The following is a 24,904-nucleotide window of genomic DNA, read 5'->3' as shown; positions in this document are numbered from 1 at the left end:
AATATTATTTTTAAACAAATGACTTCATTCAAATCACAATAACTTTGAGGGAGAATAAGCAGATGGGCCAAATTCACACAGTTATTAAGTGACAGAGTTGATATTTGGACTGAGACTGTTTCTGGAATCGGTGCTCCTAGCCACAATGCTATACTGCATTGATTGGGATGATGAATCAAGTATTTATGGGCAATATTTTCCATGCATAGTATGAACTTTTTGGCTTGGCTCACATATCCCTGGACTTTCTTTTCACCTGGACAATTTTACAATGCCTCCAGACTCCCCTCCCATGGGAAACTGAAGCAGGGAGGTGGCCCCTCCTCCCAACAGCTCCCCCTGCAACTGGCCGCATTTCAGTAAGTGTTGACTCCATTTTTCCAGCTGTTCTAGCAAAGAACTTGGAAGTCATGCTAGTCTCCTCTCTTTATTTAACACACTCTATCAGCAAATCACATTGGCTCTACTGTCACAATATATCCAGCATCTACCCAAATCTTCCCACCTCCACTACCACCCCTGTCCCGATCCACCTTGATGCCTTACCTGGTTGACCTGGTTGAACAAAAGAGCTTCCTCAGCGACCTTCCTTCTGCCCAACAGGCTACTCTCTGCCCAGCAGTAACAAGGAACTCTTAAAAATTAAATTGGCTGTTGACACTTGGCTTCGAAGCCTCCGTGATTCTCCCCATCTTGCTCTCAGGAAAACTGAAAACTCTTCTGGTGATCTACTAGATCTCACATGACCTAGAAACACTGTCCCTCCAACACACACACACACACACGCTCACGCTCACGCTCACTCTCACTCTCATTCCGGAGACCCCAGCTCCTACTACTGTTGCCCTTACTCACTCTGCTCCAACCACCTCAAGCTCCTTGAATCAAGTTTGCCCTGGCCTCAGAGCTTCTGCAATTACTGTTCCCCCTGTCTGGACTCTGCCCCATCCATTGCCATAGCTGAAAGTCTTGCTTCCTCACTCTGCTAAAATGTCACCCTATAAAAATCAACTTCCCTACCCCACCCGCCAGCACTCCCTACCCTCCTTACCCCTATCACCATGATACCCACTTTATATTTATTTGTTGATTTGTTTGTCTATCTCTCTCCTCTAGAAGATACGCTCGTGAGGGCAGCCCTCAGCCTTTTTGTACCTGTCTGCTTGCCTCCCCAGCACCTAGAACAATGTCTGGCACATAGTAGGCACTCAGTAAATTTTTGTTGAATGAAGGATTGGCCATTTGGGCATCAGGAAGGTACACCATTGTGTCTTTGTTAGCACGAGGTTAAGGCATGAGAGCCCTCAGCCTCTTTTTCTTATAGGAGGCACTTGTCTTTACACTTGAGATCTTTGAATGCTCTGGGAGTGATGAAAATCAATTCATAGAGATCTAAAGATATCTGTATATTGCTAATGAAATCAATGGCTAAACCACTGATGTACCAATTAGCTTTGAATAAGGGAAAAACACTCCACAGTCTGCATTACTAACTGTGGAAATGAATCACAGAAATGTATTACATTGGGAATGCCATTGCGAAATTCTGAATGGAGAGGAAAACCTCATTCACAGTCGTGGAGAAATAGCCTTAAAATCCACATCCTGCCCAACATAGTACATCAGCAACATCTTTTTCCATGAGGAATACCCCATCAATAGGTTTATGTATGGTTTTTCCCTATCTGCAAATGATCGCATGAACACAGCCCAAATTTGGAGAACTATTCAAGGTAAATAAAAATGATTAAAGTGCTTTGTTTTGTTTTCAAATGTAATGGTAAAGTCTTGGCTTATCTTGAAGGTGCAGTGTGAGGTACTTTGGGAGGTAAATTGAGGTTGAGGATTTCAGAAGCAAATCAGAATCTAAGTGGCAAATCCCAAACACCTCTACGTGAGGCACAAAGGATGAGGGAGCGTTGTGGCGAGTCATGGGTGTGCTGGTTTTTGATGCCTCTTTCCAAAGGAGAACTGCATCTGAACTAGGCTGGCCTCACCACGTGCTGGAAAGAGCACAGGTTTTGGAGTCAGAGAGATATGTGCCAATTTCCCAGATTCAAACCATAAACTGGCTGCATCTTCAAGAAGGCCTGATGCATACCTGGTTCATGATTGAGACGAGATTCCTTTCATTTCCTCCCTTTTCATTCAGCACAAATACCTCCTGGTGGGTTTTATTATATTAAATAGCACACCTCTCTAGTGCAGGTATTCACTTTTTAATTTAAGGTTTAACTAAGTTGGACCTCTTAGTGTGTGGTGTATCAGCTGGTTTTGAATTCCTTCAATCAGGTTAGATTAATTTGCCCAGTTGAAAATAAGTATCGCCAATTGCTTGGTTTCTAAAGATGACCGTAACAAAATTATCTCTTCCCTAAACAGATATTGTTTAAGAGAAATATCAGAAGGTCTTTTTGATAAAACATAGATAATGCTACAAATAAAGAGTATAGTTACCTTGTTCATTGTATGTTGTTATTTAAATCACTCACATTAAAATAATTTAAATAGCAGCGCTATTTATAAAATAGACAGGCAATATAAGTCCTTCCTTTTGTAAATTGATAAATCAAAGGAGAAATAAAATGAAGCCTCGTTTGAATGCAGTTTCTCAGACATTTAGAGCTCTTTAATAAATATGGAGAAAGCTAAGGCACCGATACTCAACATTTGCAGTTTTTTCCTTGCTACGACTCAATATGTTTATCTTATATCAGAAGAACAGTATAGGAAAGCCTATCTCAGTATGTGTGAATTTTCATAAGTGGTTCCCAGCAGAGGAAGAGCTCATGATGAGCCATCTAGTTATAAGGAAATAAGGGCAAGTATTACTTCCTTGGCTATTGGAAGAGAGCAAAAAACACCCTGATCTGTGTTTAGCAAAGGAAAGAGACATGTAAACCATGATTCTTAAGTAGTTTTTTTATGTACCACCATCTTAAATCCAAGTATAAATATTATGTGTGAAGTGGAAGAGGGTTTTCGCCAATCAGAAAAAAATCCAACCATTTGAGCAATCTTTCTGTGCATTTGCGAAGTGCCAATCTAGAAGATAAAGCATTGTCTTTTTACAAGCAAGGAGCACAAATCCTGTCCAAAGCTCCTTTTGATTAAAATTTCTATTCACCTCCTTCTGTCTATGTGATTATCAATGAACCAACCGTTTTTGCTTGTTTCTAATATATGAAAACTGAGATCTGGTTCACAAAAGTTAATTTTCTTTAATCTCTAAGACTTTTAAAAATCAGCTTTGGGCATTAAAATATTAAAGGTTTGAGAGACTAATCCTTTTCATTTATAAGAAAAGTAAGAGAGAGAAAAGAATAAGTCTAAGAAGTAAAATGGTCATAAATGAAGACTAGGAACCAAGTATTCCTAGCCATACTTAAGCTTACACACAAAAATGCATTTTAATCAAGAATGATGCCAATTGCGAATAAGAAGAACATGGGGTTTTTGATTACTCTAACGAATTATTAAGGCGTCTTGGTTGTAGAATCTTCATTCCTAGAAATCTAAAAGAATGTATGTCTAAAACAGTTTGGATCAGGGCTAATATATGTATTTCTCACTACACATGTCAAATTATCCATAAACGTTGAACAAATTAAATCTGTAGTGGGGGAAAGAGGAAATGCCAATCAGATCATATGTGCATGATGTGGTGATGTTGCACTTGGGGTTCACAATGAGCCATCAGACATGTGAATTTCTCTAAAACGCTCCCCTGACTCTTTGGTCAACTATGGGCCAGATAATCATAAAATAGTGCTAGTTTACAGGAAGTGAATTCAAGGACAAGAAATTGATTTAATAACCAATGAGTATCTTTTTGTTTATTTTTAATTAATTTTAATTTTATTAAAGTAATACATGTTCAAAGTACAAATATATTAAAGACTTGTAATGAAAAACAGCAATCCCTGCCTTGTCCCACTTCATTCTAGGAGCAATCACTTTCAACTTGTAAATATTTCCTCTGGTATGTACTCTTATATTTCCCATAACATGCTTTTACTACTACTTCTTGGTTTATGAATTTTAGACATTATCTTTAACATCCTACATATGATCAAAAAAGAATTACCTCTCTTACACTACCTTCCTCATCCCCATTCCACATCCTCCCAATATCATTGTGTCAGTTAGGAATCGTGTTCACCTAGTAACACAAATTCTAAAACATTGGCTGAAACAAATTAGCAATTTATTTTTCTCACAGAACATGAAATTCAGGGCTCATTTGGAGGCTCCAAGATGCCATCAGGAATCCAGGATCCTTCTACCTTTCCTGTTTTCCAGCTTTACCATGTGTTCCATCCTCTCATGGTTGGAGAATGGCCCCAGCCCCTCAGGCATTGCAACCATATTCCTGGTGGGGAAATCCAGGAAGGACAAAGGGCAAAGAGTGTGTGTCTCCTTCAAAGAGCTTTCCCAGAAGCCCTACACAGCAGCTTCTACTAAAATCTCATAGGCCATAATAGTGTCACATGACCACCCATAACTTCAAGAGAGACTGGGAAACGTTGCTCAGCTGGGCACATTTCTGTTCCCAAATAAATTGAAGTTCTGTTGGAAAGAAACGAGGGGAAAATGAATATTGGATTGGCTACCAGTAGTCTCTGACACAATATCTATATCAGCGATCACTGCCAATTTAAGGAGTGTTCTATGACTATGCTTCCTATTTTGTGCTTCTTTTGTTTTTCCTGGAGTTAATAATAGCCTCACCTTTTGCTTTTATTTGTGTATACCTGTTCATCCTCAAATGTGATCTATCAGTATCATCTTTTACCCCTGGAGACCTACCTCCAGGAGTCCTTCATCCTCCTGCTACAATTTAGACTGAGACCTTTCCAAGACTATTGCATCTATCATCTTGGACTTTCCTTATTTCTCTTTAGGTTGGTTTCTCTTTAGGTTGGCTCTTCTTTCCTGGTTTAGTTCCCTCCTTTTGCTAAAACACATCTTTGAGTGGATTCCAAAGAAAGAGCACATGGGATGCAAAAATTTTGAGTGTTTCTTTGAAAATAATTGCATTCTATCGTGACATTTAATGAATAGTATGACTTGATATAGAATTGTCAGTTAGAAATCATTTTGTCTCAAAATTTTATAGCTCCTACCTTCCAGTGTTACAGTTGAAAAGTATGTAATAAATCTATTAGCAAAATTTCATTATTTATAAATAAGAGAGCCTTCTGCTAATGGAGGTCTTTAAATTATTATTGTTATTATTAGTTGCAACAATTCAGTAAACATTTTTTGACTGACCATATCCACTGCGCTTGTTGTTATAAGGGACATACAATAGTCCCTTGGCTAGGCTATAGTACCCCGTTACTCAATCAAACTCTAATCTAGGTGTTGCTGTGAAGGTATTTTGTAGATGTGGTTAACATCTATAATTAGTTCCCTTTAAGTAAAGGAGATTATCTTTGACAATGTAGGTGGGCCTCATCCAATCAGTTGAGATCCGTAAGAGCAAAGCTGAAGTTTCTCTGAGGAAGAAGAAATTTTGCCTCAAAACTGTAGGATGAACTCCTAACCTGTCCTGTGGATGCCAGGCCTAGCAGTTCTCACAATCACATAAGCCAAATCTTTGAAATAAATCTCAATATTTATACATATATATATATATATTACATATCCTACTGGTTCTTTCTCTAGAGAACCCTGAACTGATGCAGGCTTCAGTGACCTCAGAATCTAGGAAAGAGGTTAATAAGACAAGTAAAAAATAAATTATTATGATAATGTTCCTCATAAATTTCGACACAAAATTATAGTAAAAAAGTAGATGACTCAGAAATTGAAAGATTCTCCTTAGGAGGTAGGATATCATTGTGCTGGTGTGAAGCAGAATGTTCAATTGGGAACGTAGAGAATATCTGACAGTGGGCGGAGCATATGAAAACCATCACTAAATTCATGCATAAACCTTTACCAGATTACCAAGTGGAAGGTAATGAAGGATCAGCCGTATTTAATCAATCAACAAAAACTGGACGATATCAAAGTATTTCACCTCTAATTCTAAAATAATAGAATTATTACATAGTAAGTTATAATGAAAATTTAAAATAACGTGCTTTGTTTTAATTCCTTAATTTTTAAGTGAAGGAACATAAAGCTGAATTTATTTAAAACTCTGACTGGTGACTAGTTAGTTAGCTCCATCCTATCTGAACGTCAGCCCTTAGGGTCCATTCTCCCAAACGACTCCTCACAGTGTGTCTATTTGTTCTGGTTCTGTATTCACGGACTTCTTCCCCTCTTTCCAGGGTCTGTCATCCAAAACATTCATACAACAAACAATAGTTACAAAAAACTTTCCCATATATGATTTCATTTGTTTTAGTCCATTCGGGCTGCTAAAACAAAGAACCATAGACTAGATGTCTTATAGACAACAGAAATTTGTTCCTCACAGTTCTGGAGGCTGGAAGTACAATATAAAGGCTCTGACAGATTTGGTGACTGGTGAGAGCCCCTTCCTGCTGCAGACAGCGATCTTCTTGCTGTGTCCTTGTGGCAGGAAAGGGCACTAATCCCTTTCATGGGGGCTCCAGCCTCATGACCTAAGCACCTCCCAAAAGTCCCACCTCCTAATACATTTGGGGTTAGGGTTTCAACATATGAATTGCAGGATGGGGGAGCACAAACATTCAGGCCATAACTTGCCCAACTGTCCCCTGAAAAATCGCGAGTTTAGATATGTCCATTGGTTTACCTGAGGTCCATCAGCCAGTTTAGAGGCCACATCAACACTAAAAATGGACTCCAAATCGCATATGTGGCCCCTGCTTGTGGTATGCCACATTGCCTTTGTTAAGCAATTGAAAGAAACTAACTTAATGAGTACCTGTACTCAGTGAGTAGAAACTTGTTTCTTTTTTGTGACATCCTATAAGAATTATAGGCTGGATTTTCTGTTTTTTTCTAAACAGAGACATCTCTTTTTTTTTTATTGTGGTCATAATAGCTTATAACATTGTGAAATTTCAGTTGTACATTAATATTTGTCATACACCATATAAGTGTGCCCCTTCACCCCTTGTGCCCACCCTCTACCCCCCTTCCGTCTGGTAACCACTAAATTGTTCTCTTTATCCATAAGTTTGTTAATATTCCACATATGAATGAAATCATATGGTGTTTGTCTTTCTCTGTCTGGCTTATTTTGCTTAACATAATGCCCTCAAGGTCCATCCATGTGGTTGCGAATGGGATGATTTTGTCTTTTTTATGGCTGAGTAGTATTCCATTGTGTGTGTGTGTGTGTGTGTGTGTGTGTGTGTGTATATATATATATATATATATATATATACACACCACATTTTCTTGATCCAATCATCAGTCGTTGGGCACTTGGGTTGCTTCCAGGTCTTGGCTATTGTGAATAATGCTGCAGTGAACATAGGGGTACATAAGTCTCTTTGTATTGTTGATTTCTTTGCATAAATACCCAGTAATGGAATAGCTGGGTCATATGGTGTTTCTATTTTTAATTTTTTGAGAAATCTCCATACTGTTTTCTATAGTGGCTGCACCAGTTTGCATTTCCACCAGCAGTGGATGAGGGTTCCCTTTTCTCTGCAACCTCTCCAACATTTGTTGTTTTTTGTCTTGGTGATCATAGCCATTCTAATGGGCCTAAGATGATATCTAAGTGTAATTTTGATTTGCATTTCCCTGATTATTAGTGATGTTGAGCATCTTTTCCTGTGCCTATTGGCCATCTGTATATCTTTGACAAAATGTCTGTTCGTATCCTCTGTCTACTTTTTGACTGGGTTGTTTGTGTTTTTGTAGTTCATTTGTGTGAGTTCTTTATATATTATGGAGATTAACCCCTTATCAGATATATGATCTGTCAATATTTTCTCCCATTTGGTGGGTTGTTTTTTCATTTTGATCTTGGTTTCCTTTGCCTTCCAGAAGCTCTTTAGTCTGATGAAGTCCCACTTGTTTATTTTTTCTTTTGTTTCTCTTGTCTGAATAGACATGGTATTTGAAAAGATCCTTTTAAGTCTGATGTCAAAGAGTGTACTGCCTATATTTTCTTCCATAAGTTTTATGGTTTCAGGTCTTACCTTCAAGTCTTTGGTCCATTTTGATTCTATTTTTCTGTTTGGAGAAAGATTATGGCTTACTTTCATTTTTTTGCATGTTGCTGTCCAGTTTTGCCAGCACCATTTTTGAAGAGGCTTTCCTTTCTCCGTTGCATGTTCTTGGCTCCTTTGTTGAAGATTGGCTGTCCATAGATGTGTGGTTTTATTTCTGGGTTTTCAATTCCGTTCCATTGATCTGTGTGCCCATTCTCGTAACAGTACCATGCTGTTTTGATTACTACAGCTTTGTAATATATTTTGAAGTCAAGGATTGCAATGCCATCAGATTTGTTCTTGTTTCTCATGATTGCTTTGGCTATTTGGGGTCTTTTGTTGCCCCATATGAATTTTAAGATTCTTTGTTCTATTTCTGTGAAGAATGTCATTGGGATCCCGATTGGGAAGGACAACTCATGTTTTTGTCAACTTAAATTACCTTCACTAATCACCTCAAATACAGTATTCCTCAAATTTTCCTCTGCCACCATAAGTATAAAACAACTAGATTTCTGGAACCTCTGAGGGAGAATAAATACACTCTTTTTGTAGCCCTCAAGGACGTTGCACTTCCACCAGCACACTCAGGTAGCTGAGTAGGTAACTTCAGCTTGGTTTTCATTGACTTTTGATGATGTGTCCTGACACATATTTCAATAAACTATATGAAATTACTGATAGTCAACCATTTTTTACTTACACAAACACTAATACCAGATGCTTTGACCTAATAGAATACTGAAAGGGATGGCACAAGCTCTGCTGGTTGTCCTTTAAGGTGCTGTATCAATGTCCATCCATGTCCAGTAGGGCCTGTCCATGACCATCCGCCCAGGAACCCATGTTGTGTTTGCTGTGGAGGTCTGTTTATAACCACACTTGCACATAACTACACAGGATTATGGTCTAGGCTGCTTTATAAAGGAAGATCTGTCGAGACTACAACATCTGGGGCCAGCCCCATGACCGAGTGGTTAAGTTCACATGCTCCACTTCAGCGGCCCAGGGTTTTGCCAGTTCAGATCCTGGGCGCGGACATGGCACTGCTCATCAGGCCATGCTAAGGTGTCGTCCCATATAGCACAACCAGAGGCTCTCACAACTAGAATATCAACTATGTGCTGGGGGGCTTTGGGGAGAAGAAGAAGAAGAAAAAAAAAAAAAAGATTGGCAACAGATGTTAACACAGGTGCCAATGTTTAAAAAAAAAAGGAAAAAAATTTCAAAGCAAAGTAGAAAAGTAAACCAGAAATACTCAGTAGAAAAGTATCTCTTTCAGGTAAAAAAAAATCTATTAAAGAAAAAGACTACAACATCTCCTCAGCTGATGTTGGCACGTGCAGTTAATCATAGACTGAGAAACAGACTATTTCCTCTAGTGCAGCGAGTTTCTTTACTTGCTTCACTTCACTTACTTACGCTGTTTCCAATAAGTGGATCTAATCCTCACTTAATGGACAACCCCCAAAGGACCATTTATTTAATTAGAAATGTTTAAAAAATTATATGTTTATTTGTAAATGAAAAAGAAGCCTTCATTTATTTACACTGTTCACTTTTCTTAAAAGTTTTCAGAATCATTTCTGCAGACAGCTTATTTTATAACAAAATGCAGAGTAATTCTAATCCCAAACACTTAAGTTTGATTCCTGGTACAGCAATTTATAATAAGATCTTGGGTTATTTACTTTGCCTCGATGATCCTGACTGTTCATTCTTAGCCTGACAATGGTGATGTCTACTTTTTGGTATTTTGGTGGAGATTAAATGGTGCACATTTGTGAAGTGCCTGGCAAAATGCTTGGTTCATATTAGGTACTCATATGTGGTGTTTTTTAATGACACCACCATTAGCGTTCCTGTCCTTGTGCATAATGTGGGGAGATAGTGGAAATAACCATCATTAATCACTATATCTCTTACCAGCAGAAATGCCCTTTTATATACCTATCAGAGATTATCATATATATTTCTCCTAGAGATCTTGTAATCTCTGGCTAATAAAATGTATGATATGTAGATGCAAAAGTGTGTGATGCCTTCATATAAAAACATAAAAAATATACTGTCTCACAAATATGTCCATGAAGCCAAGGTTCTATTTTAGAAGGCTGGTCTCTTCTCCTTCACTCTGGCCTGGATATGGCCCCAGTGTGGCAGTGTTAGGATAGAAGACGGCATTATGCTTATTGTTCTCATAAGTATAGAATAGATAGTAAATTATGGTAAGAAGTAACTTTCATAGTTTAATTTCCCAAGAGATTCTTGTCTCTTCCTTAGCGTGGCAGTGACAGTAGTCCGATCAGTCTCCATGTCTCAGGGAAGCTGCACGTTGCATTTTGTTTTCTTTCCATATGTGTTTGTTGACTGCCTACTGCACGGTAGGTACAACGAAAGTGGCTGGGGTTACAAAGATGAATAAGGCACCATTCTTGCCCTTGAGAGTTTTATAGTTTGGTAGGAGAGACAGACTCAAAAGCATAAGATTACAGTACAGCATGGCAGTGAAACAGCAGAGGCGTATCATGCTTTGCTCAAGCTGGTGCTTACCGTCTCCTGATTCAGCACAGCTTTTTCCAACTCTTTGTTCAGTGCCCTCACTGGGGGAAGGAGGGAACATTTATACCATTGAAATTGGCAAAGGCTACAACAAATCTTGGCTTTTTGTGTGTGTGTGAGAACTGGTTGTTAAATATTTACCAGCACACCACTGGGTGTCTATAAACTGCTTTATGAGCATAGAGGAGGGAAGGGATTAATTTGTCTTGGGGCATTCGGGGAAACCACAAGAGGAGCGACATTTGACCTTGTAGGATGGTGGGGGAGTGGGCCAAAGGAGAAGAAAAATGGATGAAACTTTGAAAGGGCACAGTGATAGCAAGAGGAAATCTCAGCTCATATTTACCTTTGAGGTGATGACAGCAGAAGGCAAATGCAGTCATGAAAAGCTTGTACTGAAGGTGATAAATAGATGTGCCTAGGGATTTAACTCCAATGATATGTAATGGCAGCAGCTCTGGGCAGCTCCCCGTGACTTGGGGCTGAGGTCATACCTAGGGCAGGAATCGGTGCAGTATGTCTCAAAGTGAATCAGAGTCCTTTGGCAGTGGGATAAAATGCTGATTCCAGGCTCCTCCTCAAACCTACTGATCAGATTCCTTTGGAGCAGAAGCAGGGACTTGGGGATTTGCATTTTTAACAATCTCCCCAGAAGTTTCCTCGCACAGTCAAGTTTGAGAACCAATATTTCAAAGCTGGCACATCAGTGGTTCTCAAGGGGGCACGATTTTGCCCCCTAGGGGACAAATGGTGATTGATTGTTATCGATGGTCATGTCTGCGGGGGTGCTACTGGCATCTAGCGGGCCAAGGCTAGGGATGCTAGGGCCAAGGGATGCTGCTAAACATCTAGGGCCAAGGGATGCTGCTAAACATCTTGGAATGCACACAGCACGGCGCCACCACAGAAAATGCTGTGACCCCGTACTGTCAATACTGCTGAGGATGAGAAACCCTGGTGTACATCATAGTGAGGGCTCTGAAGCAAGTTCAAGAAGAGGACTGAAGCCAGCTTGTGTCGTTAGGTGGACCCTGAACCTGCTAAGATAGGGGGTTCGGATGAGGTTATGGGCCTCCAGGCCCAAATATTGGGCCGCCAAATTCCATAGAACTGGGCATAACTCACGTCCGTTGAACCCACGCAGATGACACTCTTGAAGCTGCCAGTTCATTGTTTGCTAAGTTGTTTTTTTCCCGTCTGATACCAAAAATTTAAAAATATTTATTGAGTTAGTCTCACAAAATTCTGGCCATTTCCTGGTGCCACACAAAGTAGTCTTTGCTCCAACGACTTGAACTTTTTTGAAATCCAAAAGGTAGATTTGCATTGAAATCACGTTGACTAAGAGTTGCAGAAAGTTACTGTTTACATGGAGTTAAGAAAGCAAACTTTGGAGATTCTTTCCGAGTCTAAGCCTAGGTTTAAGTTTATAAGAAGGCAGTTGGCGTTTTCCCATCATGCTAAGATGATGGTCAGTACATCCCTGTTAATAAGTTCACCAGATCAACCCTTTAGGTAAGGTGAACCATAGTGATACACGTACTTTAAAACATTTTCGTTTTAACCAAACATCAGTGTTTATTTTTCTAGTAACAATTTTATTAGCTAAAATTATGCCTCTGGCCCTCAATATATAGAGATTCTTGTTCATTTGCTGCATTTCAACAGATTTGTGTGCACGTTCCCATTAAGATTTGTTTTTCTTAGATGGACATACAGTTCATCTATATGGAAATGAGGTGAGTAACATCCTCCTCCCTTGATTGTTGGTTTCAGCTAAGGTGTTCTGCATAACAATTTGGTTTCCTCCCCAGTGTCTTTGCAAAAGTAGCACTTCGGTGCAAGATACCATTTTCAAAATACGGCTGGGTCCTGAGTGTTGCATTTTTCTGGCTGCAATAATTCCGCACTTTCCCAATGCTTTAGCGCTTTTAGGGAGCTCCCAAAACCAAGGCTTTAAGGTCCGAAGCTAGTTAGGCTTTGAGCAGACCCAGAGCTGTAAGATAAGAATAGAACTCATCTTTTACTTTTGGAGCTTTAGACGCTGTTGCCAGCTGCTTCCAGTCATTTAAATCCTGAAAGCTCTCTAATCCTCGCGGAGGCAGCCTTTCTGGCTCCCAGGGTCCACCCCTTCCTCCTGATTGGCGAGGCTCCTCCGGAGCCCACGCCAGCCACCTACGACGTCTCTGAGACCCGATTTGAAATAAGAGCCAGGCGGTCCTCGCTTCCCTGAGACCGACTTTTCATAGGCTGGGAAGAAAAGCTTGAGAAACTTGACATTGTCTTGGGCAGAGAGCGTGTAGCAACAGATCAAAGAAAAAGAGGAAGAAAACGTGCTCTTTGCTGCCTGTGGATCTCGCTGAGTTGCTTTTGTCTTGCGGGCTTCTGTTGGGTTTGCTGTTTCCCCTCTGAAGACCGCGGCGTGGGCTTCGAGGCAGCTCGCTCCCTGCCGGATGGGTCATGGAATTCTAAACATGAGGCAGGTAAGCTCCGGGAGCTGCGCAGGCGGGTGGGGAGGGAGGGCGCGGCTTGGGACCCCTGGGATGTTACTCCGGAGAGCTTGCTGGATTAGCAGATGCCTGGCCAAGTTCATCCATTTGGCGTAAAGACCGGGCTGCGTTTTCCTAAGGGAACCAAAGAAGCAGATTTCCTGTGGTTCCCCCCGAACACCTCCCCCCGCCCCACACGCACACCGTTGCCACCCCTCCCCACTGTTGCTTCTAATGGTGATTGGTGATGTCAGGCAGTCATTGTAAAGGGCTTAAAAGCGGTTTGCAGAATATGTAAATCAGTTCCAGTTTGCCATCGCAGGAATGTATTGTGCAGGGATCTATCTCGAGCTTTTAGCCTCTATCCTATGCTTTGGGTTAGAATAAAGACAACTGAATATCCTGAAAAAGAATTACACGGGGCCTCTTATCTCATTTTGGCTTCGCGTTCTAAGCCCTTACTGTGTTTATGGCTGAGAAGGCGGAACCAGCCCGAAATGAGCACAGACAGTCCTTCCAGAAAAATGCAGATTTGTTTTTCGCTTCCAGCAGTTTTGAAATTGTATTGCTTCTGGACGTGAGCAGACAGCCCTGAAAGTAGTGAGCAGAGAAAGGGCTCGGGGGTTGCTTAAATGAGTCTTTGAAAAGAATTCTAAACCAGTAGCTTCTTCCGTGGCTCCAGGGCACGGTGATAAAATTCCTTATCAGCCCAGGCGGAGGTTTACAGCTTTGCCGTTAAGAAAAGAAAAGAAAAGAAAAGAAAAGAAAAAAGTAGGAAGCCAAGAAAAAGGTGTAATTTACAGCTCAATCAAAGTTATGGAAGAATCTTAGGTCAATATTTAAATATCAAGATCAATACTCATACAAGGGGAAGACAAGACTGGAAAAAACATGCCCTAGACTGGCAAGGGCAGAGAATTACAAGAGGAATGATGTTGCTTGCGTCGGCTCTAAATAAATCTGGGTGGGGAAAGTTAGCATCTGTATTACCTCACTTTTTCTTCCAACTGTGCACTTTGGGGCAAGTGATTTGCATAGGAAGCAAACTTTCTGTTTAGGGCCTGGGGCGAGGGGTTTAGAACTTTCTGTCCCTTTCCTGCAGCCTCGGGAGGTGAAGCAGAGTCCCCACTGAATGGTCAAGGGTGAAGACCCTCTGCCTTCTTGCCCCGTCACTTGCTCCCTCGGCCAGTTTCAGTGAGTGCAGAAAAGCACGCTTAGACGAGCAAGTGTTGGGTGTTTTCAATGGCTTGGCTTGCCTTGCTGGAGACTGGGGCTGAGGCTCAGTTTCTTTAAGTTCTGCAAACTCAGCGTCCGACCCCATTCTTTTTATGTCGAGCAATCAGATGGGATGGCGAAAAGGAGCGAGAAGCCTAAAAGGAAAGGATTTAAAAGGAAAAAGAGGAACGCAAAACGTTTTTGAAAAAGGTCCTTGGCTGGAACAAAGAAGTCATTTGATCCTGTGCAGAGCCACCTGTCCTCTCCTCGCTGGTGTCTGAGCTCAATTTTCAGAATCCCTGTTCCCACACAATTCCTCTGGGACGGAGGCATTCCCTGTTCCTGACGCCAAAGGCATGCTGTCCCAAGCTTGGCATGATTTCTCCCAGGCCTAGCTCCTTGTGGCATTCACATGAATTGGAATTCAGCCCAGTATTGAAGTTTTAAGGGTACATATGTAGTAACTCCTTGGTTATTTAATGAATGGGCAACTTTTTATCCCACCACTCTGTATGTCTAATAATATTTTTGCCTGTTCAGTACTTGAAAAGAGGATGGAACAGGGGGTGGGATGCAGGGGTAGGAGGAGAGGGGGAGAGTGGTTGCCCATCCAAAGAATCCGGACAGTCCAGCATTTCAGGAATCTAACACATTGGTCCACAACAGCTAGAACAAGAATGTAGAGGGGAATGAGATGGTGGAGTTATTGGCTTGGATTAATCCTAACTTTGAGTTTCTCTTGGGGGACAGCTGACTGTTGCATCTGGATAGGGTGAATCACACCCACCAGCCCATTTGCCTTCTCAGCCCTGCAGCCCCAGCTGGATTTGCAGTTAGCTATCAAACAGGTCCGTGTGTCATCAGCTCTGCAATGAAATCCAATCTCTTCACTGAGAAGTGATCCATCCCTGGGGCTGCACAAACTCTGAACAGTGGTATGGCAGCGAAGAGACCCCTGCCACTGACTAGCCACAGCGGGTAGCCAGAAATTGCCAGCAGAATTAGAAAACTGCCTGAGTGGCGATGAGATTCAGCGGGGTTTTGCCTTCTGCCAGGTTGGCGGAAAAAGAATGACGTAGAAGGCTAGTATTCTTTGAGGGTTCCTAAGGTCACGCTGAGTTAGGCCAAAAGAAAAGTGTAAACCTGATTTGCCTTTATCAGGAAGTAATTTTAAAGTGTGTGCCAACCTGTCTCTGCCCTCTGATCATAAATGGGAAACTTCCTTGAGAAGGAATTTGCTATGTTCCCTCCCACTCTAAAGGAAAGACATGGCCACCTGTTCTAGAAGCCCAGCCAAAAACAACAGGTTTGCCTGTGGCATTCCCGCAACTGCAAATATCCTCCCCAAATAGCATGCCACCCGTTGTCCCTGCACATGAGAACAAAAAATAATTCTTTATCGAGTTGGAAAAAAAATCAGGTTCTCCACACAAAATTGCTTACCAGACATATTTTGTGTTTTTAATATCCTGATGACTTTAGAAAACACTCTAAGAGACGAAGGTGTGTGCTCTATTTCTGATGGACTAAAACAAATCATTGCAGTTGCCTTATAGTGTGAAGGGGAAAAAAAAGGTAGTTACCCAACGCTTTAAGCAGCTGCTAAATTCTTCCAAGCCTAAAATGGTGCTAGTACAGGGAAGCTGTGACTCAGTTTGATTAGCCCGGTTTGCATTCTTCAGATTGGAATTAAAATGCCGAAGGACATCTGGTTTAATAATGAATGTCTTTGTATTAATCTTTCCTTTGAGGATTAGAAAGTCCTTTACAAACATTTATTCTCTGCCACATCCCAGGGAGAGAACGAGGTGGCAATTTGATCCTCTTTGAACAAACGATGAGGTGAAGGCAGAGAAAGGTGAAGTATAAAGATACACAGCAAGTTAGGTGCAAGTCAAGTCGGAGGATGAATACCACCCACCCAGAAAGACAGACTACCTGTGCAGGCTTAGAATCGAAAGCCATAGTCTAGGGATTAAAACAGAGCTCTTCCACAACATCCTTTTTCTTATCATTCTGTAACCAGCACATAGTGTCCCACGTATGTTTTATGGTTTCCTTCATTTGAAAATCGAGCCTGTAAAAGCTTAAAAGGCATTTCTGTTCTCATTTGTCCCAACATTAAGATCAGGCAGCTTTTATGACATCAAATAGCAAGGCACTGTAACTAACCGGAATTTAAAATATGTATCTGAGAAACGTTCCCTTTCAACAGATGTTTTAAGTTTTTGCACATGGTTTGGAGGTCCAATGTCTTCAACACACGTTAGAATTTTCATTTTTTCCCCTGCTTTCTCTCTCTTTGCAGGGAATGTTATAATCCTAAAACTTGCTGTCAGATTAAAGATCCTTATTGGTCATTTTGAAGTATTTTTTTCAAGTTGGCTTTCCCTTGCCATTCATTATGACGTGCATTCATAGTTTGCTTGGCTATGGACCGCATAGGCTGCAAGCAAATCCTTTAATTGGTAGTTGCATGTTATCCGCAGACATTCCAGCAAGTTTTAAGGCTAAGTGTGTATGTGGATGTCTCCTGGCTTTGATCCCTTGTGTGGTAAATAGACATCCAAGGTAGCTATGGCAACCTGGGCTGTGCGTTGGTGGAAGCGGGGGATTTGGTCACTGGACAAAGAGTAATTTGTTTGATTAGAAAAAGGTGGGGCTGATCAGGGCATTTTTTTAAACCCGCATGCTTTGAGGATCCCAGTTATCCAAATCATTTGGATTTTTCTCTATAGGTAAAAAGAATTAATGGCTAACCACAACCAGAGTATTTTGCAGATGTAGTTTAAATGCTTTTTAATCAAGTGGTTGCTACTTTCAAAAAAACAACTTATAAAATGAAAGAGAAGTCCAACATATCACATCAATATCCCTGTTATACTTAGTGTGAATGTTTGTATTTTCAGAACTTGGTGAGATTTTTAAAAGACCGTGATCCGGTTGGGCAACGTGCATTTCAGTTATCCACCTGCAGAGGTCAGGCTTGAAGTGTCTATGATGGAAGGCCAGGCAGTGGACGCCACTGCTGAGAGCGGAGATCAGAGTCAGAGGGAATTGCTCTGCTTATTTGGAACAATTAGTTAGTGATTCTTTAATCTTGTGACCAAAGCCACGATGAAAACGAGTTCATTCAAGGAAGAGAATATCAAATACGCTGTGATTAAAGAAAGGGCTACAAAGCCAGGTCAAATGGGAATCTAATCTCCATTTAGATATAGGACAGTTTATCAACGTGATTCTTTCTGGCTTATTATCCACTCCTTTTATTTCACGTGAAACTCATCTCAGGGGTTTTGTTCTAGAAGGTTGTTTGCCTAGTTTTTTTTTTTTTTAAGGATTGGCACCTGGGCTAACAACTGTTGCCAATCTTCCTTTTTTTTTTTTTTTTAAGATTGGCACCTGGGCTAACAACTGTTGCCAATCTTTTTTTTTTCTGCTTCCTTTCCCCAACAGCCCCCAACCCCCGTACACAGTTGTATATCTTAGTTGCAGGTCCTTCTAGTTGTGGGATGTGGGACACCGCCTCAACGTGACTTGATGAGCGGTGCCATGTCCGCGCCCAGGATCTGAACCCTGGGCTGCCACAGCGGAGCGGGTGAACTTAACCACTCGGCCATGGAGCCGGCCCCTGTTTGCCTAGTTTTATGAACTGGCATATTCTAGAAATTTCTTTAAAGGAAAAGAGAAAATATTAGGGACCCTTCCAGATCCACAAGATTCCCCCCCCAGGAGGAAAATATTCCAGTGACATAGATCAGGATGGTTAATGGCTTACAGAAAGTTAGGTGGTGTTAAGGAGCTCAGAAAATTTTGGCACAGAAAAAAAGTGCTTAAAGGGGACTTTCCTAAAAAACAAACCTAAAAACTTATCTGCTTTGTGCTATAAAAAAGAAGTTCTGGGTAAAAAAGGCAAAAAAAAATGGAAGATGTGCTGATCATTTGTAGTACAAGTGGATTTGAAGGTTTTATATACAGTCAACTGTTTATGATGAGGATAATGCAAAGTCTCTCCTTCGTTTCTTATTCAAGGACATTTACTGAGTACTTACAGAATTAATATATTCAGTAGTTCATTCAATAAAGCTACTTTAAATGATTCTTATATGCCAAGCCACTTTTGGGCAACAAATAGGATTTTGATGTGGACCTGGCCCTCAGATAACTTTTGATCTGGTGTACAATTTATTGTACCAATAGCATAACGTAAGTTATTCATGGACAAAGTGCTCATTAATAACTATATTTGTGTGGATAAGAATCCGCTTGATAAATTGATGGTAGCCAAAACTTTGCTGAACTTAAGAGACTTGAGAAATGATTTGTAATTGTGAACTTTAGTTAATTTTTACCCACATACGTATTTGTAGAAATTTAGGAATTCCTAGTTAAAATAAATTTATCATAATTATTAAGTAGTAAGTTAATTTTTCTCAATAGAGAAAAATAACTCATAGGCAGTTCCCAATATAGGAATGCTTTATGCTCTAAGAGTTCGTTGTTTGAAACCCAGAACGTTTTCCAATGAGAAATGATGCCACGATTGGGACGATCTAAAAACACTACTTTAAAAAATAACCAATCTGATTAATGTCAGATTAAGTTCTGAGTTTTGAGGACATGACTCCGTGTCACAGAAAGAGAAAGAGTTGCCATACTTTTGGTAACAGACCAGTCTTGGCATTATTTGGAATAGGAAGCGTTTGCACTGGTATTCACCTTTCTTTCTCCATCCTTCTAGTATCTTCCCACTGGGGTCCCACTGGGGTGTCTCTCCCAGGCCTATCCTGATTTGCAGTAAATTGAGTTTCCATAATTTCCCATCTTCCCACCCTTCCCTCCCCCACCTCCAAACCACACTCCTATTTCCTCTAGACAGTGGTCTTGACCAGATGTTGGGAGAGAAGCAATATGGATAAGCTAAATCTCATGACTCTTAACCCTTTAACCCTCAGGATGAATGTTTAGTTGGGGAAAAAGCAGGCAGTAGAGTCTGGAGCTGCAAAAATCATGATTGCCCTCTCAGGGACAATAATTATGGACAGGGTTATGCATTTGGCAGACAGGACTTGCTGACGTGTCTGCCTGTGGGTCAGACCTCTTTACTTGTTCTTTTCTTAGCATTCTGCCTGAACTTCTGGACTCACTGGGGTCTTTGTGAGTAACATCCAGGGAACCACAGGGGGCTGAATGCGAGGAGTGATGGCATTTGTGGGTTTGGGTTGTTTGTAGTATGCTCTTTGTAAACTGAGCACTGTCCATTTGGATTAGAATAAATGGAAGAGAAACAGCTGGAGCTTTGTCTTATCTACATAAGTATTCAAAATGGTGTCTATATTTCTCGTTAATCGTTTGCCTATCTTGGGACTGAGTTACTTAAGAGCAAGAGTCACATCTTAATTCTCTTTGAATCCTCAAGTCCAAGGACAGTGCTTGGCGCACAATAAGAATCATTAAATGTTTTACAGACACATGCTGGATGAATTTGAAAAATTAATTCTGAAAAAGAATGAAAAATGCTCTTTAAGAGCAGAAGGGATATGAGGAAGAAAGGGCATTAGAAAGATTGGGGGAACAGCAAGGACTGAATAGATTGACATTAGAGAAAAATTACAATATGTTACAGGTGCTTATCCGTCTATTCCATTGGATTGTGTTCTGGGTGAGGACACAACCCAGAACATGGCAGGCAGCTTGGCTTAGACTCTCCTTGATGGGGCTACAGAAATGGTAACAAATGGGACGTGCCCGCCAATAGCTCAAAACCTAAAAGCAAGGATAGAATCTGTTGCTTGCTCTCATTGAGCCCAACTTGATGTTTTAGGCCTTTGGTACATGTGCAGTTGGTTTATTTTGCCAGGTGAGTGGCATGCCCAAGGTCACTCAGCAGCTGAGAGATTGTTTCTGGTCCTCCACTCTACTCCATGCATATGGCAGCCACATTTTCTGCAGTGAAATTCAAGATATATGCTGGACAAAGCACTTTCACTGCTTCTGGGTGTGATAGACTGTCTGAGAGTTATGGTTAATATGAGATAGAAATTTCTGAGACATTTAATAGTTTATAGAGACAACAGGACTAATACATTTTCAAAGGGTCCACACAGTAGACTGTTATCTGTCATATGTCAAGTTGTGGAGCGTGGCTTCAGTTGTATGTATTTTGAAGTGGTCTCCCCCAATTAACAGGAAAGTAACTGTTTGTGGACAAACGGAATTCGTCAAATGCCCTGCTGAGTCACTAATAATCAGATGAATGGAAGGCATCACCAAATATTAGAAATCTATTTATTTACACAAGATCAAGTCTTCTGTGGGAAATGCAGTAGGAATATAGACAAAGAGTCCTGGTTGAAAGTTTAGCATTTGTGGGTTGAAATTTTAGCATGGAGGAATGCTTTACCTTCCATCAGGGAGTAAAGGAATGAGCAAGTTTATGTCTAAAACCTGAGTCTTCTAGACTCTTCATCTTATTCTCTTTTGACTGTGACACATGCCTTCTAGTAAGATAAAATTTGGATGTTTTTGGGTCACATGCTAATTTAATGTGCTAATAAATTCCAAGACAGTTCGAATGGGTTGATGGTTTATAATGAGTCAAGAGTCAGGAATGACTGCATCACCTTTAGAAGAAAATGCTATTCGAATAATCCAAATAGTCTTATATTTGGGTTTTGTGCTACTTTTGTCTATATACTCTTTGTTCTGATTTTGGCTAAGTGTGAAAATGTCAGAGAGTAAAAACTAAGAGGATTATGTTTACACAGAAGGAAGTTTAAGGGGTGAGATGAGTTCTTTTCTTCTATGAATTAATCAGCTGTGCTTTGTGGAAATAGTGCAGGAAAGCGAAATGTAACATATGTAAGGGAGAAGAAAGTGTGAATTCTTTTAGTCAACGTATGGGGAAATCAGAATAGAAAAATTGGCTATTGGGTGAGTGATTCAGGTTTTTTTATTTGTCAATGTTTAAAGCAGATTTCTAAAGAGATACTGATGCTGCTGCCCTTTTTATAACTCTGAGTGAAAGAAGGAAAAAAGTCATAATAACTGAGGGGTATTGCTTTCTGAGTACTGTAGAGAAAAACATGATAGTAGACTATTAAATAATGAATATTTATTGCTTAATATTTCTCAGCCTGGAGGAGACACTTTGTGAATATTTTTAACATTTCCCCTTTGTAACATTTCAGTTGTCAGGATTGAATAGTTCACATGTAAACTACATTGTTTTGGTTTAACTAACAAAGAGTGATAAGACATGAATTGTTTGTGACAGCCCCGAACATTGATAACAGAAGACATTAATGCCTGCAGACACAGCCTACATGGTAAAATTCTGGGAGCAAAAATGCTTATTATGTTAGGCCAACGTGCTTTGACCTAGTTTTGCTTTTCTGCTTGGAAATTATGTCAGCATTAGTTACATCATCCCCGCGGATGAGCAATTTCACATTCTTGTTTATTTCAACGTCATTTTGTTAGTTTGTATATTTAGTTCTGACCTCCAAGAAGCCCCACTAATCTTCACTGACTTGCATTTTCTTTTTGAAATGAGTCTTCTGCATGATAAAGAGGGAGGATTTTATGTATTAACGAAACAATCTAAGATGCAGTCTTCAAAGGCATTCATTTCTCCTTGATCCGGAGCCACTGCCATCTTGAAGGCTCCAAGAGGCCAGCCAGTTTTCTGCTGATCAGAATTAGTCTTCCTTTCTTTGTCTTACGGGGATGGAATAGATTACTGTGCCTAAGACTGCCACAGTTGAATAGCAACAAAATAAAATAAGACAAAGAGGTTGATGGGACATTTCCCAGCCCATCATCCTGAAGTTTGTCCATTGCATATTTCTGCTTTATTTATCCGGTACAAACTGGCCCAACATATTTTTCCTATTTAACATTTTTATTGAATAATTTTCAAAATGAATTATTTCCTCAGTTGATTTCAAACACATTTTTTTTTTTTGCCATTTAATACTTTATATCACTGGGGGAAAGAAGCATTTAATTCTTTCATACATTTCTGAATTCAAATCTTCAAAGAATGTGAGTCCTTCCAGTGATCGACTTGCATCAAATTTACAAGTATAATTTGCTACCAAAAGACCTTGAACGGTTTTTGGTGCATATGCTTTGGCATTCCTTATTAACAAACGTAATCAAGCAAAAGCCCACACGAATATGTATTTGTGGTTCCTCTTCAAAAATCGACCATTTGCTCTTGTTTTCTAATTGAATCCCTTTGTTGTAAGCTCCTTTGCACATCCTCTGTCCGAATGCAGAAAACCTAAGAAGGAAGTGTCCCCTTCAAAGCACTACCAAACCAAACTGAATTTTAACCAGGTAAATTGCTGTGGATCATTTAAAGAAATGGTATGGAAGTAATTGGGATAGGCGCAAATCCTAACTGTGGTCGCAGGGGGCTTCAAACCTTGTTTGAAACAGTCAACTCAGCGTGTTGTATTCCATGTCTGATCCTTATGCTAATTTGAATACTATCATCCAGAAGAAAAACTTCCTTATAGGATTTCCGGAATCCCTAATTGGTATATAAACATTGTCACTCATGAGCTGTCCAAAGTTGTGAAATATGCTATGTGTCTCCTGTAGTGATATCCATTTGTAGGTATTGATGGCTGACTCCCAGCAGTTTTTCTGATTATCGTAGGCAGATACAAATATATTTCCCTCATCTTACATAAGTAGTGGGCTTCCATCTACACTATTTGCACCCTATTTTTTTCCCACTTCACATATATCCTGGAGATCTTTCTATAATGCTGCACAGAGCTTACCCCCTCCTTTATTTATTTATTTTTTTGTGAGGAAGATTGGCCCTGAGCTAACATCTGTTGTCAATCTTCTTTTTGCTTGAGGAAGATTGTCACTGAGCTAAAATCTTTGCCAATTTTCCTTTATTTTATGTGGGATGCTGCCACAGCATGGCTTTGATGAGTGGTTCTAGGTCCACACCTGGGATCCAAACCTGTGAACCCTGGGCTGCTGAAGCAGAGCATGTGAACTTAATGACTATGCCACTGGGCTGGCTGCCCCCCATCCTCTTTTTTAATAACCACATAGCATTCCACTGTGACAATGTACCATAATGTATTTGACTCTTCCCCTTCTGGTCATGTGGGATTGTGTCCAATCTTTTGCCACTGAAACAATGTACGTAGAAGCCTCGTGCATTCATCAGTTTCTGTGGGGCAGATGTGTGTGTATTATAAATCCAAAGAAGTGGGATTGCTGGGCCAAAGGGTGCATGCAGTTTCTAATTTTGATGAATAAGTGAAATTGCCTACCCAGTGTATGTGAGTGCTTCCCCAGAGCCTCCCCAAGAGAGGACATTGTCCAACTTGTACATCTTTGCCTACTTGATACATGGAAAGAGGTATCACTGTGTAGCTTTATCTTTCTCTTCTGAGTTGATGTTGAGCATCTTCGCATATTTTTAAGGGCCATTTGCATTTCTTGCACAATGTTTGTCCACTTCCTCCTTTTTGGATTGTTTTTGATATTCAGTTTTTAGTCTATCTTTATAATCATTCACCAGAGTGATATATCCTGTTGACTGTCCCCAAGTATGTTGGAAATTATCTGAAAGGGATTTCTATATTAGTGTAGCTAATTTTGAAGATTTTATAAGAATGGAAGTGGAGCTGGTTCACAGCAAACATTCATGTCAGAGTCTAGGTTTCTAGGCCTATTTATCACTTTCTCTTCCACTCTCTAGCCAGCGAATGTCAAGGGGCTAAAGCTTTATAAAGCAAAAGTAGCCTTCCAAGTATTGAAAGCTTGCTACTGAGGGTCTAATTCTGGGAGGATGCTTATGTTGTTAGTACTCTCCTTGTTGGAATTGCAACCATTTTCCAAGGAAGGAAGAGGTTTCACTTTAAATACTCCAGACCCTGGAAAAGTCATTAAGGAAATAGTCTCCACTTTTCCTCTTAGATACCAAATGTCAGGGTGCATCATTTACAAAAGTGATTTTAATATTTCAGCAAATTGGAGGTTCTGTATCAGCCTTCTTGAAGACTGGGGCTTTATGATCAAGACCAACTAGAGGGGATACACTTGCATAGCTCTGAGGTTTCAATGTATGCTATTTCTTTTAATAAGGAAAATCATTTAGTGCTTATAAATATGCGTAACAAGTAGTTATTTTATGGGAATGATCCACCTGCTTAATCTTGTATGATTACAGTTACCTTCCCTGTAAAACGGAAATAATAATCATAGTACCTATATTACAGGGTTGTTATGAAGATTAAATGATTTAGCATTTGTCTGTCACTTAGAATAGCACCTGATACAGAGTAAGTACTATGTAAGTATGTGTTAAATAAGTTATAGAATGGTAGTTGTCAAGAATTGGTGAAGGGTCTGAGATGTTACCCTACTTGCAAGCCAGCAGTTTAACCACCCACTGTTTCTTGGATGTTGGCAGAAGACGTGAGACTCCTGGATCAGAGACAAAGGACTTTATTACTCATGGCACAGCAAGTGGCATGAGCTTCATGTTCACAT

General features: G+C 40.2%; 1 protein-coding gene across 4 annotated transcripts in view; it reads left to right on the top strand.

Annotated features, from left to right (window-relative positions):
* MID1 (midline 1) overlaps positions 1 to 24,904 on the top strand; it is a 345,700-nt gene that overhangs the window by 171,089 nt on the left and 149,707 nt on the right. Inside the window, exon 1 of one of the 4 annotated variants that reach the window (XM_044764420.2) lies at positions 12,859 to 13,153. The exons of the other annotated variants lie outside the window; for them this stretch is intronic. The gene's annotated coding sequence lies outside the window, so the exon portion shown is untranslated. Of the gene's footprint in view, positions 1 to 12,858; positions 13,154 to 24,904 lie in introns of those variants that run through there. 4 annotated transcript variants of the gene reach the window in all.

Source organism: Equus asinus, chromosome X (assembly GCF_041296235.1).
Source record: "Equus asinus isolate D_3611 breed Donkey chromosome X, EquAss-T2T_v2, whole genome shotgun sequence".
Classification (NCBI taxonomy): Eukaryota; Metazoa; Chordata; class Mammalia; order Perissodactyla; family Equidae; genus Equus; species Equus asinus.
Note: the sequence above shows the minus strand (reverse complement) of the source record. Positions and strands in the feature narration are given on the sequence as shown.